The sequence below is a fragment of the Pleurodeles waltl genome, chromosome 6 (genome assembly GCF_031143425.1).
Source record: "Pleurodeles waltl isolate 20211129_DDA chromosome 6, aPleWal1.hap1.20221129, whole genome shotgun sequence".
NCBI lineage: Eukaryota > Metazoa > Chordata > Amphibia > Caudata > Salamandridae > Pleurodeles > Pleurodeles waltl.
This window is the reverse complement of record NC_090445.1, coordinates 1,682,350,731-1,682,370,918: the sequence shown is the minus strand read 5'-3', so window position 1 is coordinate 1,682,370,918 and position 20,188 is coordinate 1,682,350,731.

Sequence of the window (20,188 nt, the reverse complement as noted above, 5' to 3'; positions counted from 1 at the left end):
TCCTATCACGCACCCGCTGATCAGTTAAGGCAGGCACAGACCATGTTAGAAACACCGTTTCTGATATTCCTCCACTAGAAGAACAGGGAGACCCAACGGAGGATGACCATCCTTTTTCTCCTTTCCCCCCCAATTTTCCACATACAAGGGGACCTGCTCCCAGTACTAATTTATGAAGATGCACCAGAACACCAGAAATGCGAGATCAAATCAAAATATTATTTTAGAAGTGCATGAAACATGGCACTAAGTAATATGTAGATTGGTAGGATAGGAATTTGGACACCCTTGAAAATGAAGTGAAAAACACTGTAATACAAGAAATGGGAAAGGTTTTACATCGTTATGTTTTAGTTATAGTTCAGTATGGTTTAAGCGCGGTCAGATGCAGAAACATATGCTGCCCAATAATTTCACCATTATGACAGAAGATCTGAGACATTTAGCCTGATGGACGCTGAAGGTAAAATTGCATTTGCCCTATATCTTGAATGAATGGACAAGTACCAAATGTGCCTCAACGATGTCCACTCTGCATGAGGTGCTAGGTTTTGACGCATATCATCCTTGTTTTGATATACATGATCCCTGGACTAAAACACAACTCATTATCTATTACAAAGACTACCTATATATGAGGGAAACCCTTATAAATAGTATGTCAGGACAGAAAAGGCATTGCACATAGGCCAGTTAACTTTGAATGACAAAGGTCAAATGTTTTACTGCATTCTCTCACCTGATATAAGAAAGAAGTGCAGGGAAGAAAACTTTGAAGCTGTCGACTAAACCAAAATTAATACTACAGGAGAAACCTGGAAAGCTCATGGTCAAGTGACCGATGAAATAGCAGCCCTACTAGGCAAATTAATGGTTGAGTTGCAAAAATTAGTGCCCCATAAGAGACTAGATTGGAAAAAATTTAACAACTGTAAACAAGAAAAGATACAAATGTTGCAGCCTTCTTCTTCCGCATAGAAAAGGTGTTCTCTTCCCATAGTGGGATGGATGCTGCTGATGAGGGTGCACAACAAGCACTCTCCAGTTGTTTTGTAAATGACCTTCAAGAATATGTAAGATTCTCGATCCATGCTTATAAGCCAACGTGGGAAGCATAGGCACTAACAGACATATTGGCCTTTGCCCAATACTATCTTGAGAGACGGGGACAGGAAGAATAGAACGATAAGAAACACAAGGAGTTAAAGTGTAAAGTGAAGCTCCAGCAACTACAGCAAGGGAGAGACAGGTCCACGATCCAGGGACAATAGGCTGGAAACAACTGGATACTTTGCATCAACTTACAGACCCAACAAAGCCCAAGTAGATAACGGATCCCACAATTGTAAGGACCCCAATCACTGGATAAGAGAATGTCCATTATTACAGAAAACTAACAGATGGTGCTCCACGTCATGAGGATGTGCCCAAGGGGGTTACAGAAATTCTTTTAACAAAGGGTCACAATAACATAATGATATGCCCAATAATGACCCCTAAGCCGAATATTATGCTAATGATGCCAATGACACCACTGATCGGGGGCACCAACAAAACTGCTTTGACAGACAGGTTAGCGGATCCCAGATGGTATCTATTCCCTTGCATGATTAGGATTTTGACCAATAAGGTGGGCCGGGAGGGAAAGAAGAATGGGTGGAGATCCTACTAGATCCAAGAGGGCCATTGTTAGAAATGGGGTTTCCAGTTGGCAGTGGTTTGCACTCTGTTCAAGTAGAGACCCTCACTCTAGTCAGGTTAAGGGAGTTACACACCTACAATAACCCCTGCTCACCCTCTTGGTAGCTTGGCACGAGCAGTCAGGTTTTTCTCAGAGGCAATATATAAAGTATTTGCACACACACACAGTAACACAGTGAAAACACCACAAACGTACTCCACACCAGATTAGAAGAAAAGCCAAGATTTATATGAGTAAAACAGGACCAAAACGATAAGAATCCAACATACACAAGCAAAGATACGAATTTTCAAAGATTAAGGCCCTCATTCTGACAGTGGCAGTAAAAACCGCCTACAGCCGCGTCAACGGCCGCCAAAAGACCGTTGCAGCGGCTACCAGCCGACCGCCAAATTATGACTGTAGCTGGATTTCTGCCAGAAGGATGGCAGAATTCCGGCTACGATCATGGCGGTGGGCGGCGGTAAGGTGGCGCTGCTGCCAGCAGCAGCGCCACGCCAGTAGACCGCCGCGGACCGTATCATGATCCATGATACAGCCTGGCGGTGTTTTGCTGGCAGAAGCTGCTGCTGGCAGCAGCGCCCTCTCCCGTCTCCTGACGGAGGACCCTCTGCATTTAGGTAAGTCGGGTGCTCCGACAGGGGAGGGGGGTGCTGTGGGGGGGAGTGGGGGTGTGTGTGTATGTCTGTGTGTGCGTGAACGTAGGGTACGTTGCGTGTGGTACGTGTATGCATGTGTGGATGTGTGAGTGCATGTATTGTGTGTTGTGTGAATGCGTGTGTGCTTGTATGTATGTAAGTGTGTGTGGATGTGTGTGAATGGATGTATGCATGCATGGGTGGATGTGTGTATGAGCGTGTGTATGCATGTGTATGATGGTGCATGAATGTGCGTGTATGTCGTGGGCTGGGTCTGGAGGGGGAGGGCGAGGGTGGAGGAAGGTGGGGGAAGGGGTGGGGAAGACCCCTATCAGTGAGAGGGAAGGGATTCCCTGTCACTGATAGTCCCTACCGCCATGGTTTTCGTGGCGGTAAGGAAGGCACGAAAACCTTGGCGGTAGGCGGGGTCATAATCCTGCGGGTGGGACAGTGATGGCCGCCTGGCTAAAGACTGAAGTCTCCAGCCTGCCTGGTGGCTGTTACTACCCTGGCAGACGGAGTGGCACATGGGCGGTTTGGCTTGAGCCATACCGCCAATGTCATATTTTGGGAAAAGGTTCCGCCATCCTGTTGGCAGAACTTATCTCCAAAATACCGCCATCTGCCAGGGTCGTGATGAGGGCCTAAATCCTAGTAAATCCTAGTAAAGCACTTAGAAACACATTAGCTCCAACTGGGGCTATCATGACATCTTGAAGGAGTCGTTCCCAATAGTAAGACGATACTCACAAGAGAGCATATGCACTTTACCACATGTTAGCACTGGTAAAATACCCAGAGTCCTAAAGCCAACAAAAACAGGTCAGAAACAATGGGAGGAAAAAGGCAAAATGTTTGGGGATAACCCTGCAAAAAGGCCAGGTCCAACAACCATATATTGAAGAGATGGTAGAAGGACAAAAGGTGAAATTCTTTCTGGACACTGGGGCCACTAAGTCCTCCATTTCTTGAAAAATAATCCCACATGCACCATCCTCTGTTTGTTACGTCCAAATACATATCCCTGTCTCCATCCCACTGACGTATACCATTGGCCCAATAAATGGCAAACATTATTTTGGGTTAACAGATAAATGTGCCCTTGACTTGCTGGGCACAGACTTGGTTCACAAACTACATGCAGCATTAAAATGCATTGCAGTTGGCATATATCTTGAATATACCAAAAACTCTCCTTTTCCCACTAATGTCTGCTTTGCCTGACACCAAACTACCCTACCTGCTTGGGTGTTTGACTAAGTAGACAATAGCTTTTGGGCCTCCGGTAAGAATGATGTTGAACGCATGACAATAGCACCTGTACAAATAACAGTGAAACAAAATGTTCCTCTCCCACAAGTTCCACAGTGCAGAATATCACCAGAAGGAGAACAGAGAATCAAAATAGTGATACTGGACTTAGTTAGGAACCGAGTGATAAGAGAGATACAGGGTTACCTATTCAATAGCCCAATCCTTCCCTATTAAAAAAGAGTGATGATCTCACTAAGGAAGAAGTTTGGAGGTTTGTGTTTTCTATTCGCAACTAGACACCTTTCATTTGACACCAACCACCACTCGCATACAATTCACAGATGCCATATAAGTGGCCAGGACCAGCATAACAGACTGTGCTTCTGATACTATTGCATTATTAAATTCCCTTGCTACATATGGCCACAAGGAATCTCTCAGTGAATTGCAATTTGTTCAACAGGAGGTTGCCTATTTAGGACTCCTGTCAAAGGGCAAAGGGAGGCATGACTGTCAAAGTGTGAAAGCTATATTGGACATTCTACTACCTACAACACAACAACAAGTAGGAGGCCTTTCGGTCATGGCAGGTTATTGCAGACAGTGGATCCCTAACGTTTCCCTTTTCCTACAGGACACACAAATTGAAGAAAGAGATGATGACTCATGGGTTGATGGCTCTTGCTATAAGCTCAAGCATGGGACAGCTACTGCAGCCTATGATGTTACCACCTTACACAATGTAATTGAAACTTGTAGACTATTAAAACTATCAGCACAACTAGGAGGATTAATAACATTAACAAGAGCCTGTAAGCTGAGCGTAGGCTTAACTTTGAATATATACCTGGTAGCCAATATGCGTTTGGAGTTGTACATAACTTTGTCAGGCTTTGGGCAGAAAGAGGTTTCCTCACGTCTCAAGGAACAAACATACAGCGTGGTCCGCTTTCTGTTAAATTGCTTAATGCTTTATCACTGCCAAAATGAGTATCCAATGTCAATTGTAATACACAAAAAAGCCAGCATCAAGATCAGATATTGGACTGATGGCAGGCTCTTCAAACTGTGGAGGCTACAGGCCACGACCAGGTTGAAGAGGAATCTGTGCGCGGATTCCTGTTCGCAGATGACTGCGCACTCAATGCAGAGCAAGAACTGCTTCTCCACTGCCTGCAGAAATCTCGGCCTCACAATCAGTACCAAGAAGACTGAGGTCTTGCATCAGCCTGCACCGCAGAAGACGTATGCGGAACCAACTATCACCGCTGAAGGAGAAATCCTGAAGGCTGTTAACAAGTTTACATAACTCTGCAGCACACTGTGCAGATCTGTGAACATTGACAATGAGGTAGACACACGCATCGCCAAGGCAAGCTCTGCATGTGGACGGCTGCAGGAGTCAGTGTGGGAGAGGAGAGGCGTCAAACTGTCCACAAAGCTGAAGATGTATAAAGCAGTCGTACTGCCCATACTACTGTATGCCTCTGTGACATGGACTGTGTACGAGCGCCATGCCAAAAAGCTGAATCGCATCCACATGAACTGCTTAAGAAGGCTGCTGAAAATTACCTGGCTGGACAAAGTTCCAGACGCAGATGTCCTCTCTCAAGCTGGTCTGCCAAGTATCTACACCCTGCTGAGGAGAGCCCAAGTCAGGTGGACAGGCCACCTTGTATGTATGCCAGACATACGCCTCCCCAAGAGACTGTTCTATGGTGAACTGGCGGAAGGCGAAACGCACACAAGGTGGGCAGAAAAAGCGCTTCAAGGACATGCTGAAAGTCTCTCTGAAGAGCTTGGCATTGACCCGACTCCTGGGAAACCCTAGCGCAAGACCGACCTGCCTGGCGAAGCTGCATCACCAAAGGCACTACCTCCTACGGGCAGAGCAGGACTGCAGAGACGCAGAAGAAGCGTTAGCTGTGCAACTCCATAGCCAGCTCTTTGCCAATCAACCCAGCAGACCATTTGCACCCGATGTGAGGCAGAGCTTTCCGAGCCCGTATAGGACTGATCAGCCACAGATGGACACACCGTACTCAGTCAACCACCTCAGTGTGATGTCCTTGGTCATCATCGACAACGACGGACAAACAACAACTACACACAAAAAATAATAATAGATGATGTGGTAAATGCCGAGCAGTCACGCTTATCTCAGAAGCAATGTGTAAAGCATTTGCACGTAACACACAGCAATAAGTGAAAACACTACAAAAGGACACCACACCAGTTTTAGAAAAATAGCCAATATTTATCTATATAAAACAAGACCAAATACGATAAGAATCCAACATACAGTAAGAAAAATATGAATTATGCAATCTTTACTCAAAATTACAGTTCCTTGAAGTCGATAGCTCCACCTGGGGCTATCATGATGTCGTGATCAACAAAACCAACAGTTCAGGCCGGCCACGGTGTTGCGGGCCAGCTACGGTGTCAGGAAGACCCGCAAACAGTACCTTGGATTTGCAGGGCGACGTGATCCTCACGGTGAGCTCCGGAGGCGGCGTCACTGACATCGCAGTGTCAGGTCCGGAATCGGTGCAGGAGTCATCGGGCCCTTGAGGTCACACGCGTTGCAGATCGAACTCCAGGCTGATGAAGTGAGGTGCGACAGCGTGGATGGTGTCGGGGCTGCGGTGCGAAGTGAGACGATGTGACGTGCGGTGCCCACAGGTCACGGTGCAGGCAGCAGCTCGGTGACGGCGGCATCGGTGAGACCAGGGCTGCGGTGTGAAGCGGGGAGGTGCGACGTGCGGTGTCCACAGATCACGGTGCAGGCAGCAGCGGCGTCATTGCTGAAGTGCTGTCATTGGTAGGCCCAAGCCAGCGGTGCACGACAGGACAGTGCTTCGTGACCCTCACAAGCGGTGTCCACAGGCCACGGTGCAGGTAGGATGCCTGGGGACGACACAGGAGTCGATTGTGCTGGCGTCGGTGGACCGGGGCTACGGTGCAGGATGGGACGGTGCTTCGTGTACTTCACAAGCTGTGTCCTCAGCCCACGGTGCAGGCAGCAGTGCCGGTGTCAGCAGGAGCGTTGTCATCAGGGAAGCCCAGGCTGCGGTGTGAGCAGGCAATGCCGGAGTGCGGGGCCCACAGGTCGCGGTGCGAGCAGCGGCTCGGTGAAGTCGTTCGATGTCGGCATCGGTGCGACCAGGGTCGCGGTGCGAAGCGGGGCAATGCGACTCCGTGTGGCGTCGGCAGGTCACGGTGCAGGCCAGTGGCGTCGTTGGCGGCATCGCAGTGGTTTCTCCTCTTGAACAGCACAAAACACACAGTTGCCAGTGCTGCAGGTCTAGGAAACTCAAGTCTTTGGTGTCCCTGAGACTTCCAGCAGGAGGCAAACTCTACTCCAAGCCCTTGGAGAATTTTCTCAAGCAGGACACACAGCAAAGTTCACCCTTTGCACTCTTTACAGGCAGAAGCACAGCAACTGCAGGCCAGTCCAGCAAAGCAACACAGCAAAGGGACAGTACTCCTCCTTCAGCTCTTCTCCTGGGCAGAGGTTCCTCTTGATTCCAGAAAGATTCTAAAAGTCTGGGGTTTTGGGTCTTCTTCTTATACCCAGTTCTGCCTTTGAAGTTGGCAAATTTCAAAGCAAAGTCTCAAGTGTTTGCATGATCCTTCCTTGTTCAGGCCAGGCCCCAGACACACACCAGGGGGTCGGAGACTGCATTTTGTGAGGGCAGGCACAGTCCTTTCAGGTGTGAATGACCACTCCTCCCTCCTCTCTAGCTCAGATGGCTCATCAGGATATGCAGCCTACACCCCCGCCCCCTTTTGTGTCACTGTCTAGAGGAGAGGTGTGAACAGCCAAACTGTCAAACTGACCCAGACAGACAATCCACAAACAGGCAGAGTCACAGAATGTTATAAGCAAGAAAATGCCTACTTTCTAAAAGTGGTATTTTCAAACAGACAATTTAAAAACCAACTTCACTAAAAGATATATTTTTAAATTGTGGGTTCAGGGACCCTAAACTCCACATTTTTATCTACTCTCAAAGGGAATCTGCGCTTTAAGGATATTTAAAGGCAGCCCCCATGTTAACCTAGGAGAGAGATAGGCCTTGCACAGTGAAAACCGAATTTGGCAGTATTTCACTGTTAGTACATATAAAACTCACTAGTATATGTCCTACCTTAAACATACACTGCACACTGCGCCTGGGGCTACCTTGGGCCTAACTTAGGGGTGCCTTACATGTAGTAAAAGGGACGGTTGAGGCCTGGCAAGTGGGTACACTTGCCAAGTCGAATTGGCAGTTTAAAACTGCCACACAGACACTGCAATGGCAGGTCTGAGTCATGTTTACAGGGCTACTAATGTGGGTGGCACAACCAGTGCTGCAGGCCCACTAGTAGCATTTGATTTAAAGGCCCTGGGCACCTCTAGTGCACTTTACTAGAAAATCGAATATGCCAATCACGGATAAACCAATCAACAGTACAATTTCTATAGGGAGCACTTGCACGTTAGCACTGATTAGGAGTGGTAAAGTGCGCAGAGACAATAAACCAGCAAAAACAGACCTAAAAAAATAGAAGGAAGAAGGCCAAAAGTGTGGGGATAACCCTGCAAAAAGGGCCATTTCCAACAAGTGTCTATCTCTCAAACATCTTCATCCATCACAATATTATGTGCTCCATCTCATAACATGAAAACCTAGTTTCCCAGTGTTGTGTCTACGCTGCAGGGATGATAAGACACGAGGAGTGTTGGTACAATTCTTTCTTTCTCTGGTCAATGCAAAGTAGCAACACGCTGTACCCCCCCCCCACTGCTCATATCTAACTAACTCTTCCATTTCCGCTGTCTGCCTTTAAAGCCGACCGCTTCCAGGTGAGGCTGTGACGTCACAGCCAGCTTGAGGTAAAATCGGGGTCCGAGAGAGGTAGACTCTACACCAAGGTCCATGTGTGACTAGTTAGGCCACAGCTGTTTTTTTCTTACAATTTTGACTTGTAGTCTTCTGTAAACCAGTATAAAACCAGGACTACGGGTCCCAGAATTCTAAGTAAGACGCAGGACTGGACTAACTAGTCATGTATGTACCTAGGAAACTTGCCAGTTATGCACTAACCCCCCCTCATGCACCTGAGAAACGTGGCAGCTATGTGATAACCATACTTTGATGATCAAAACGCATTATATGGGAACACTTCCCACATATGACCAAAACAAAGAGGAACCTACATGGAGCATCATGCTAATTATGTACACAATTGCTTCAGCACCAAGGCTGCCACCTTTCCCAGTAAAAAATACTGGCCGTTTTTCACTTTTTAAGTTTCTGCAAGGGCCTAAACATGATACTTAAACAGAACTTTGAATAATTTTTTTGTTTTCATTTTTAACGTGGCCTTTCTCTTATATTTTTTTTTTTTTACATTTCGGGCAAGGGTCGCTAAGGCAGCTCTAAAACATATTTTAAAGTGCTTTCTTCTTCAAACGATTGTTTTAAGTATGTACTGATAACATGTATGCTTTTAGGAGAGGAAAGTTGGAGATTTGTAAACAAAATAATCGGGATAATAATTAAAACAGCAACAATTTCAGGTGAAAGACAAGCAAAATAATGCAATTTTTGTCTTGAAAAACCAGGAGTCTCCAATCTGAATCGAGTCTATTGGTATGCATGACTCATAAGTAGACAAATATAGGCTATAAAATAATTTTCTACTTTTTGTACTGGCTGGGACTTTAAAATATAGGTCATTTCAGTAAAAAAGGCCAAGTGCCAACCTATAATAACTACATCCCACAAAGGGGCAGTAATGAAAAATGTCCTAGCACACGAGAAGGAAAGTTTCAATTCTATTAAGGACACGAATGCGTGAATTATGCATTTTCCTCTTCATTTTATTGTCACACCAGCCTTCAAAGAAACGTATAATAAATGAAAAAACATTACACTACATGTCCCATGAATCCTGAGGGAAAGGATTTCCAAAGCAACTATAGACCATTAAATAACAGTCCAATGTATATATGTTTGTGACGTCCCTTCCTGGTCCTTCTTCTTCGCTGGAGGAAGTTGACTGTAAACATCCACTCTAATCCAACTTTTGATCATTATCTGAAAAATAGAAATGTAGGCCTCATTATATATGATAAAAGTAATCTGAATTCAAAACTGTAACTATAAGTTACGATTTTATGTTTGCGGCAAATCACAAAAGCATGGCAAGGTACATGTAGAAAGAAAGTAAGGCATCGGTAAATCAGTTAACATACCTTGATAGTTCACATTTTCTTAAAATCTCAACAGTACATTTAACCACCTGAGAACTCTTAGACTGAAATCGGTCTGGATAGTCATACTTACCGCAATGAAGCGATTGGGGAGGGTTGTGAGATTATCCCTGAAATCTCTGGGTGGGATAAACCTCACCTTAATAGAACTGAAACTTTCCTTCTCGTTAGCTAGGAAATTTTTCATTCTATGTCAGGACCGGAGATTAGGATTATGCATGTTCAAAGCTTACTTTCCACTAGGGCTGCAACATCTGAAATAGGTTTGAAATAGAATTTCTTAAAAATCAATTAAGATGACCAGTTCACCGCATTCATTATGTCTTCTAGCCTTCCACCTACCTGAATGGCTTTAGACGCCATAGTGCCTCTCATGGAGTGAGCCCCAAACTTCCTCACATCAGTTCTGCCATAACCCATTTTACCCACCTGGAGATGGAAGAAGAAGAAACCTGCTTTAAAGGGTTTCTTGATAGCTATCAGCAATTTTTTCTCACCTTCTGGTCTACAATCAGTTCTCATTTCCTCGTATGCCTTAATGCAATGTACCACTCACGATTTAGGGTTATCGGTAAAAGCAGGGTAAGATACTGACCTGGTATTGGTCTTCGCTCTCCTAAAGATTGTAAAAGTAACTCTGTCTGGGGTGAAGACTCTAGCTGAGATATCCAGAGCTCGAACATCTGAAACCCTTTAGCAGGGTATAAAGAATAACAAAATGGCCAGCTTCACCGATAGCTCTTTCCTGAGCAGATAATGGTTGTCTTGCCAGTTCAGGAGACTCAGTACAAGAGTCATCCCACAAGTCTGAGCATCTAGGTTCCTGCGGTTTGCTGAGCCTAATTCCTTTCATGAATTTACATACCCAGGGATGTTCACTGACCGGCATATTGTCGATGGTGTTGTGTCGGGCTGAGATAGCTGATCTGAAGGAGTTTACTGTACTATAAGTCAACCTTGTTTGGGCTACCTCGGCCAGAAAGTTCAATATCTGGGTAATTTCTGCCCCCAGAAGATCCAACTGTCTCTCCAGACACCAACGATGCCATTGTCTCCAGGCCATACTATATCTCTTGGAGGCGCCTGAATCCCACGCTTGTTGGATAAAATCTGAAGCCTTTTGTAAAAGATAGACGTTCTTCCAGCGTCGCCGGAAATCCTCCATGCCATGAGAGTTGGATGGCCCTGACTTACTAGAGGGTGAAATTGTCCCTGAGCATGGGGGAGCACAATGGCAGTGCAATCGGGAGGTCCCAAGCGAGTTCCATCGGAGATGGGAACCAGGCTTGGGACCTCCAGATCGGTGTTACCATGACCAGCAATGCTCTCTGTTTCCGAACCTGAGCCGCTACTTGAGGAATCATCATGAATGATGGAAAGGCATATGGGTGGCTGTTTGATCAGTCTTAGAGAAAGGTGTCCACTGCCTCAGCTTCCAGATTCTGCCACCAACTCAAGTATCTTGGTAGTTGTTGGTTCAATCTGAACACGAAGAGATCCAGGTCGCACAGGCCCCATCTGTTCATGAGGGCTGGGAAAGTGTTGCAGTCCAGTTGCCAGTTGCTGCTGTCTGAAATGTTCCTGGAGTTCCAGTCCACGACCATGTTGCTGATGCCTGGAAAGTACTCCACCGTTACTGAGATCTCTTTCTGTAGCCAGTTCTGCCAGAAATCCTTTGCAAGGTCTGACAGGATCTTCAACCGGGTCCCTCCCATGCATACTGAACCACTGAGATGTTGCCCATCTTCAGAAGAACACAGCAGGACACCTTGTCCTTGGTTAGAGATTTTATTGCGAAGCAACCTGCCAAAAGTTCAAGACCGTTGATGTGGAGATTCAGTTCCTCCTTCAACCATCTGCCCCCGTGGAGATCTCGCGGCATCTGGTTCCCCAGCCCTGACAGCTGACACCCGATTCTATCACCAAGTCTGGTGTTGTTCCAAAGACTGCCTGTGCATTCCAGGCTTCCATGTGGTCTATCCGCTACTGGAGTTCAGTCCTGTCCTCTTGAGACAGAGATATCAATTCAGAATAAGTTAACACCTTTCAGAGGTGACTTGCTTTCAGTCTCTGAAGGGTCTTGTAGTGTAGTTGAACCAGGAATATAGCCCGAATCGAGGATGAGAGGAGACCGACTATCCTGTGAGTTGTCTAAAGGTGAGTTGCCTCTGTCACTTCTGTAGCCTTTTCCTGTTCTAGATCCCCGGTTTGGGTAGAGGGGGCCTTGTCGCCTGTCATTCCAATTGATGCTCCTTTTAAATTGTTTTTTGGGGGGACCTTTTGGGTATGTCCTCTGCTTCTTCCGGCCCCCGTTAAAAACCTTCCCCAGGAAGATCTTTTTTATCGACTGCGCTTTGTTGAACGCTGAAAAGGTTGAGACAAACTTCCCCAACTCCCTGATGGAAGGTTTGCAAAATAGATTGCCTTGCGCAATAGCGTTGGCCTCAGAGGTCGCCAGTTCCCCCAGCTTGGGGTCGATTTAGATGAGTAGAGATCTCCTCCCTTCAGCCGCCAAAGCACAGTTTGCATTGACCAGGAGGCAGACGACTCTCTGAGCCCATCCTTGGGTTCATCGTCCTCCCAGGAGGGTGCGTGTTTCAGCGTGCGCACACTCGTACTGAAGGTCGCATAGAGTTTATTGAAACCTTCTAGGTGCCCCGCGTCACGCTTGGTGGCCTTCTTGCCCCATGCAGACAGTCCACGGAGTCGGCACGTCCAAGGAAGTGGGGTCAGAGAACACCACAGGAGTACTTTTTGCTAGTTTGTCGTTCTTGTCTTGAAGAGGGCGAGAGCCCTAGAAATCCCATGGGAGATTGCTTTGTCTACCTCTGCGGGCAAGTGTTGAGGCCATTTGTTTCTAGCCTCCTGCATGGAAGAATACTTGTGGTTCTGTGGGGATTCCATGTTACTTATATAGAGGGTTCAGTACAAACACTAATAAGTAGTAGTCATGTGTCAAAGATCACCCTGATTGCTATTTTGGGTAGCCCCATGTGGGTGCTCTTTATTCTATACAGAGAAGAACCTGGCCGCGCCAACTAGTGGTCAGCCCGTCATGCCGTAGTAAAGGCGAAGTCAAACTGCGTATGAGGTTGGCAGGAAAGCACTGTGGGAATCCCAGATGGGAATCTCAGCAGTGCGTTCCTCACGCAGGTGCAAGCCTGTAGGAGCTCTTGGGAAGCTGCTCTGACAGGCACACAACACCTGACCGATCCGTCAGTAGGCATGAAAGAGTGCCACCTGGAGGACCCGCGCGGTACTGTGGATGTGATTGGGCCAAAGTCTACCGCGCGGGGAGCCTGAAATACCGCTGCAACTAGCAGAACATAGGAAATAGCTGTAAAAAAAATGGCGATAGCGAAACAGGTAGTAACAATATTATTAAACAGTAAGCATGCAAAGCAGTTAAGCACGTAACAGAAGGTAGTGAGTTAATTCTATGTCAGGACCGGAGGCAAGGATTATGCTTCTCTTTCTATGCTTTATTTAGACAGCAGCCAATCAAAAGTAACCACAACAGAAAAATGCATTTCCCAAAAGTCCCATCAACACATGATGACCATAGAGGAGGACTCCTATAAAGCGCTGCCTCACACAGTTTAACTCCTCTTTCTTTGCTGCTTCGCAGCCAGTTAAGTGCATTTTCGCTTTTATTGTATCTTATGATGAATGTATGGGCGTTAGCATTTGTTGATTCCTGTATTGATTTCTCATTGTTGGGAGAATTTTTCCCTCCCAAGAGCGACCGCTCGGATTGCACCCTTCCTTTGTGGAGCGGGAGCAAGGGAGCGAGGACGCACGGCTTGCCACGCACTCCTCTTTCTGTTTCAGGCATTTTTAAGTTTCAATTCTACTTTTATCGCTCGCGTTGCCGAGCGTCTTTTCTGCATGTAAGGAGTCGCATGTAGCCAGCTCCATTGAACTCCTCGAGCTCTAATTTTAGCACGCTCTTGATTTTTAAACGCTTGGCAGCAAATGAGGAGACGTGTGTTTTGTCTCACTGGCCTGATTTGTTGCTCCCCGCATTACACCCCAGTGCCTATACGCTTGGGGTTGCAAAAGATCTGTGTTCAGGCTGGGCCTGATTTTTTCCTGTTCCTCTAGGGCAGCTCCCCCCACATCTTAATTGCAAATATATATGACTCTTTATATATTTTAGTGAGCATATATATATATATATATATATATATATATATATATATATACTGTTTTTCTGCCCTATCCCATATATTTTTCCTATATTACTGCTCCTTTGGAGCCTTTGTCTGCTGTATTACAGCATGGCTGGTTATGAGGACCAGGCTGGTGAAGAGTACTACTTGGATGACTCCACTGGTTCTTTTGAACAGGATTCAGTTTATGCCTTAGACGCTGGAGTGCGTCATACAGTTAACCAAGCCTTGGCACAGGCAATCAGAACAATTAGGAATCACCTTATTGGTTTTGCGTAACAACAGGGATGGGTAGCCCCTTCGGGCGTCCAGTCTATAACAGAACCCTCCCTGTCTGGTGGTTCCCAATCCATCAAACAGAGTCATAACCCGCATTCCGCAGATTTTGAAAGCCTTATTAGGGCAATGGCTAAGGATCACGATTATAATGCGTCTGCTCAGAAGGTTAAGCCCACTGAAGTTCTAGCTTCCGCCTCTTCTGATCATTCGTCTGAGAAAGGGGATAATACTCCTTGTAAGTGCAAAAAGAAATCTCATCATCAAGAAGAGCACCTTCCTACTTTTGAGCCGGAGGACATTGTCCATCCCCGATCTTCATTATGGTTGCCACCTCCAGAGGTGGCGGATTATGTGGAATCCCACATAAGGCATGGTTTTGATTTCACCTCCAAGGTGACAGAGACTCCGGAATTGAACCCTACCCTTGTCACTTTTCTGAAAAAATCCTCTAAGGATCCGAAGAAGGTCATAGATCGCGCCTGGTGAGGATGTCAGGACAAGCTCTTAGACGTTTCTGGTTCCTTGACAAAGATATTGGAACTGGCCTTTCAAGCCAAGGAGTCAGGAGAAGCCATTAACCCAGATGTTTTAGTGGGTTGGGCTCAGTGAGCCGTTTGTTTCGTGGGGAATGCTAATTGTGCCATCTCTTCGGAGCGTTGTCGTTCCATCTTGATTAAGTTAGACCCCAAGCTGGCAGACCTTGCTTCCTCCGAGTCAGGTCCTATGGCACAAGGTATACTGTTTGGTTCTCCTTTCCTCGAGGAGCTTTCGAAATTTGTTGCAACATATGCAGATTTGGACAAGGCCCAAGGTTCTATTAATCGGGCTCTGAGTCCACTTTTTCGAGGGGCCGGACGCTACAGAGGGCGTGCCTTCGGCCGCTTCAACCATCAAGGTCCTCAACGTAGATACTACCACCAAGGAAGAGGGGGCTTTCAGGAGTATGATGCCTCCTCTTCAACCTTCTATCCTTCCCGTCCGAGAGCTGGTCGGTCCAGGTTCCACAGAGGGAGATCCAAGGGAAACCAATCTTTCTCCCAGGAGTCAGGATCCACAGGTGAGCTTGATTGTAAGTTCAGCCGTAATGTTGGAGGGCAGGACAAAGCGTTTTCTGCAAGCATGTTATCAAATTACTTGCGACACTTGGGTTCTGGAGACCGTTCAGGGTTTCAAGCTAGAGTTTTACGAGCCCCCTGTCCAGCATTTTCTTCCCCGTCCAACGTGTTTTTCCATTCAAGAGCACAGTTTCATTTCCGCAGAAGGTTCTGCTCTATTGGCAAAAGGCACTATTGTCAAGACCTTAAAACACCCTTTCGATGTTCTCAGTCCTGTGTTTCTGGTGGACAAAAAAGGGGGTGGTTCACCTCTTGTCTTGAACCTAAAAGAATTCAACGGATTCTTAGTTTATCGACACTTCAAGATGGAGGGTATTCACTTACTGAGGGACATCCTCCAGGAGGGAGTCTGGATGGTTCGCTTACACCTAAAGGATGATTATCTAACTATTCCTATTTTTTCTCCTCACCGGAGATTTTTTCAATTCCAGTGGGAAGGCATTTATTAGGAGTACAAGGTTCTCCCCTTTGGCCTGTCATCAGCCCCCTGGTGTTTCACGAAGGTGATGCGATCGGTGGTAGAGTCCCTTCGCTCTCAGGGGGTGCGTCTAATAATTTATCTAGACGACATTCTAATTATGGCTCAAGACCCTCTTCTTCTTCATTCTCATCTGGATTGGACCGTCTCCCTGCTTCAGAGTCTGGGTTTCATAATCAATGCCCAAAACTCGATTCTTGTGCCATCTCAACGGACAAATTTTCTGGGTTTCCGGATAGAATCCATCCGTTCTCAGTTAGTCCTTCCCCCTCAGAAGATTCATAAAATCAAGAGGGAATTGAGATCACTATTGTACAGACAGGCTGTATCATTGAGGGCGATTGCCCGTACGGTGGGCCTGCTCTCTTCCTCTATCCAATCGAGTTTTCCAGGTCCTCTCCATTACAGGGCCCTACAGAGGTTAAAGATCTCCCATCTGCAGAAGGGCCTCAAGTATGTGGGCCAGGTTCCCCTCTCGGAGGAGGCTCGAACAAAGATGAATTGGTGGGTGGACCACATGGAAGCATAGAATGGCAGAGCTATCTTCAGCTCTTCCCCGGAGATTGTGATAGAGTCCGACGCCAGTCGATGGGGGTGGGGAGCCTGTTGCAGTTCAGTTGCCACAGGAGGCCGTTGGTCCAAAGCAGAACTGAATCTTCATATCAATTGTCTGGAGCTTCTTGCGGGCTCCTTTGCAATCAAGAGTCTGTCCCCGCTCAAGGCGAACTGTTGTATCCTTCTGCGCATGGACAATATCTTGACGGTGAGATATGTCAGCAAATTGGGGGGACCATATCCCGCATTCTAGCGGAGATTGCAAAGGATGTTTGGCATTTCTGCCTACAGCACAGAATTTTGGTGATTGCGGAGTATCTGCCAGGGAGCAGCAACCTGGTTGCGGATTGGCATTCTCGGCATCTGAGAGATTTCAGCGACTGGAGTCTTCACCCCAAAGTCTTCCAGGCACTTTCTTCCCGGTGGGGCACTTGCCAATTGAGGCCAAGCCAGTAGGGGAACTTCCCATTGTTTGCAAGCTTTTGAGGGGTATTAGATTGGCCAATACCCCTCGTCCCGTTATTCTACTTTGTAGGATGTAAACATTGTTCTTCCTTTTTTGGAATCTTGGCCTTCCAACAGGTTCCTTTCTAGGAAGCAGCCTTCTGCCAAGCTCACGATGTTATAGAGCCCTGGATTTAGCAGGGAGGGTTTTTTCTCCCTATTTCTCGTCGTACTAAGTGTAATTTTAAATCAGTTTCCTATCCCAGTTTTGTAGACAATCCCAAACTGTGTGTGGTGCAGTGTCTCACAGCTTATGAGGTAAGTACAGAAGAATTTTGTTCTGATATGGGGGATCAATTGCTCATTTCCTTGGTTAAACCGCATCACCCTGTTTCATCGGCCACTCTGACTAGATGGATGCGATAAGTATATAGAAAAAAAACCCACCGGGGAAGCTAGTCCAATCACACCTCACTCACACAAACAATTAATCTCTCTGTTAATCAGCTAAGAATCCAACGAATCAAAATTAAATATTTAATAAAATTCCAAGCAAATTCTCAAATCATACAATGACAAAACAAACACATAAATATTAAAACATCAAAAATATAAAATTTACATTGGGTGCAATTACATAAAGGGGAAACAGACAGAAGACATATCCAATCGTCTATAAAATGGAACTGTCCCAATATTGATAGGAATCAACCTAAACGATAGTTATCAATACTCTTTATTCGATAGAGTCCTCCTTCTATGGGTCCAGTAAAGGTAAAGCGTTGACGCGTTTCGGTGGGCTTCCAAACTTTTTTCACCACCTTCTTCAGGACTAAATACTGTACTCCCCAAAGTTATTCATTCAAACCTACATATAATAACATAATAAACTTAATATAAGTATATGATCACATATCTAATCCATAAATCCACCTTAAATCCCTCTTAAAGGATTTTTTTTAAACTATTTAATTATCCAAATTCTTACAGATTCTTCTAATATTTGTAATCACAGAAAGAGATTTCATTGACCATCATCTATATCCAAATCCTCTATCCACTTGTAATAACATCTATGTATACTAAAACTTTATATTAAGTATAAAATCAACCATTAAAATAGTCACAACCACTCACCTCCAAAAAGGCCAGTACACCACATCCACATTAATATATATAGAGATACTTTCCTTAACATCCACCGTATTTATGGGTTGTGTTTCTATATAGATAGAAAGAGAACCATCAATCCATTATCCATCATCTCACAGGGACCCAAACACCATATGATAACCCATGTAGTGATGGGAATTCCTTATAATATCTTACACCCATAAGTGCATAGAAAGTGTAAAAAACATTGTTTTATTTACACTAAAAACAAAAACGAGCGACACCCAATTTATATGTGTTCAGCATGCACTTCCAAGAGGTGTTTTTAATTACATAGCATGACCGCACTATATTCAGTTTTCTGACATGCATCAGTCATAGTAAAGGACTTACCATTGAGTCCAAATGTATATAGGTAATTTATGGCAGAACCAAATATTATTCAACTGGTTCAAACCTTAATTCTACAATGAAAATAGGACAAAATGAATTACAGAGTACAATAGTGGTCTCAGAGTAAATTCGCCATTACCTAACCGCACCCTATAGCTACACTATATAAAGTTCTAAAGACTAAAAACCTTATACATCCCCTAATTTCTACACACCTGTTCTTAATAAGTAGGCTCATACCCCTTCATAAAATTCTATGTTCAAGCTAAATTGCTATGCTCTAGGCAGACAGCGCGTACCCTTGTGTGACAGCTTATAACATATTATTGGGATCTCAACTCTAACTCTGTTATAAGGCTCAGGAGGTGGATGGATGTGATGGCTATTGAATGAAGCAGGCATTGATATTTCTAAATTTAGTGCTAATTCCTCTAGAGGTGCTATGGCTTCAAAATCCTTTGCTTTGGGTTCTCATCTGGAAGATATTTTAAGAGCAGCAGATTGGTCTTCTCCATCTACATTTAAATCATTTTACTGTAAACCTATTGTTGATTTTGCATCGGTGGTGGTGAATTAGCTTTAAACAAGCATAATCTGAGCCTCTGGTCCTGACATTGAATAAAAAAATTCCTAGCATTCGCTATTAAGGACACGGAGGCGAGGATTATCCCACCGCACTGTTGACATCTAATTGTTTGGTTATGATAATCTGTTGATCATTTTAATTACATGTTTTACTGTATTTCAGTGCTTTTCTCCCCCCCTTATTGATATGTATAGAATCATTTTCTATGGTTGTTCAGTTTTATGGCCTGATTTTTTCTCTCTTTTAGGAAATGAAGCAAAATAATTTGGTCAGACATTTTTTTCGTTCCTCTGAGTTTTTCCAGATGGATATGGGATTGTTCTCTCCTGTTATTCTAAGTTGTCATTCCTTCTATTCAGGATTGTTTGAAATGGGGTTTCTAGTTGGCAGTCGGTTTGCACCCTGTCCAAGTAGGGACCCTCACTCTAGTCAGGATAAGGGAGATACCTGCTCAGATAACCCCTGCTCTCCCCCTTGGTAGCTTGGCATGAGCAGTCAGGCTTATCTCAGAAGCAATGTGTAAAGCATTTGCACATAACACACAGTAATAAGTGAAAACACTACAAAAGGACACCACACCAGTTTTAGAAAAATAGTGAATATTTATCTATATAAAACAAGACCAAATACCATAAAAATCCAACATACAGTAAGAAAAATATGAATTCTGCAAGATTTACTCAAAACTACAGTTCCTTGAATTCTATAGCTCCACCTGGGGCTATCATGGCGTCATGATCAACAAAACCAACAGTTCAGGCCAGCCGCGGCGTTTCGGGCCAGCTACGGTGTCGGGAAGACCCGCAAACAGTACCTTGGATTTGCAGGGTGTCGTGATCCTCACGGTGAGCTCCTGAAGGCGGCGTCACTGACGTCGCGGAGTCAGGCCCGGAGTCGGTGCAGAAGTCGTCGGGCCTTTGAAGTCACGCACCTCAGGGATCGAACTCCGGGCTTATGAAATCAGGTGCGCTCGCGTGGATGGTGTCGGGGCTGCGGTGCGAAGCGGGACGATGCGACGTGCGGTGCCCACAGGTCACGGTGCAGGCAGCGGCTCGGTGACGGCGTCCAGCGGCGTCGGTAGGCCCAAGCCAGCGGTGCGGGACGGGAGAATGCTTCGTGACCCTCACGAGCGGTGTCCACAGGCCAGGGTGCAGGCAAGGATGCCTGGTGACGACACTGGAGCCGATGGGG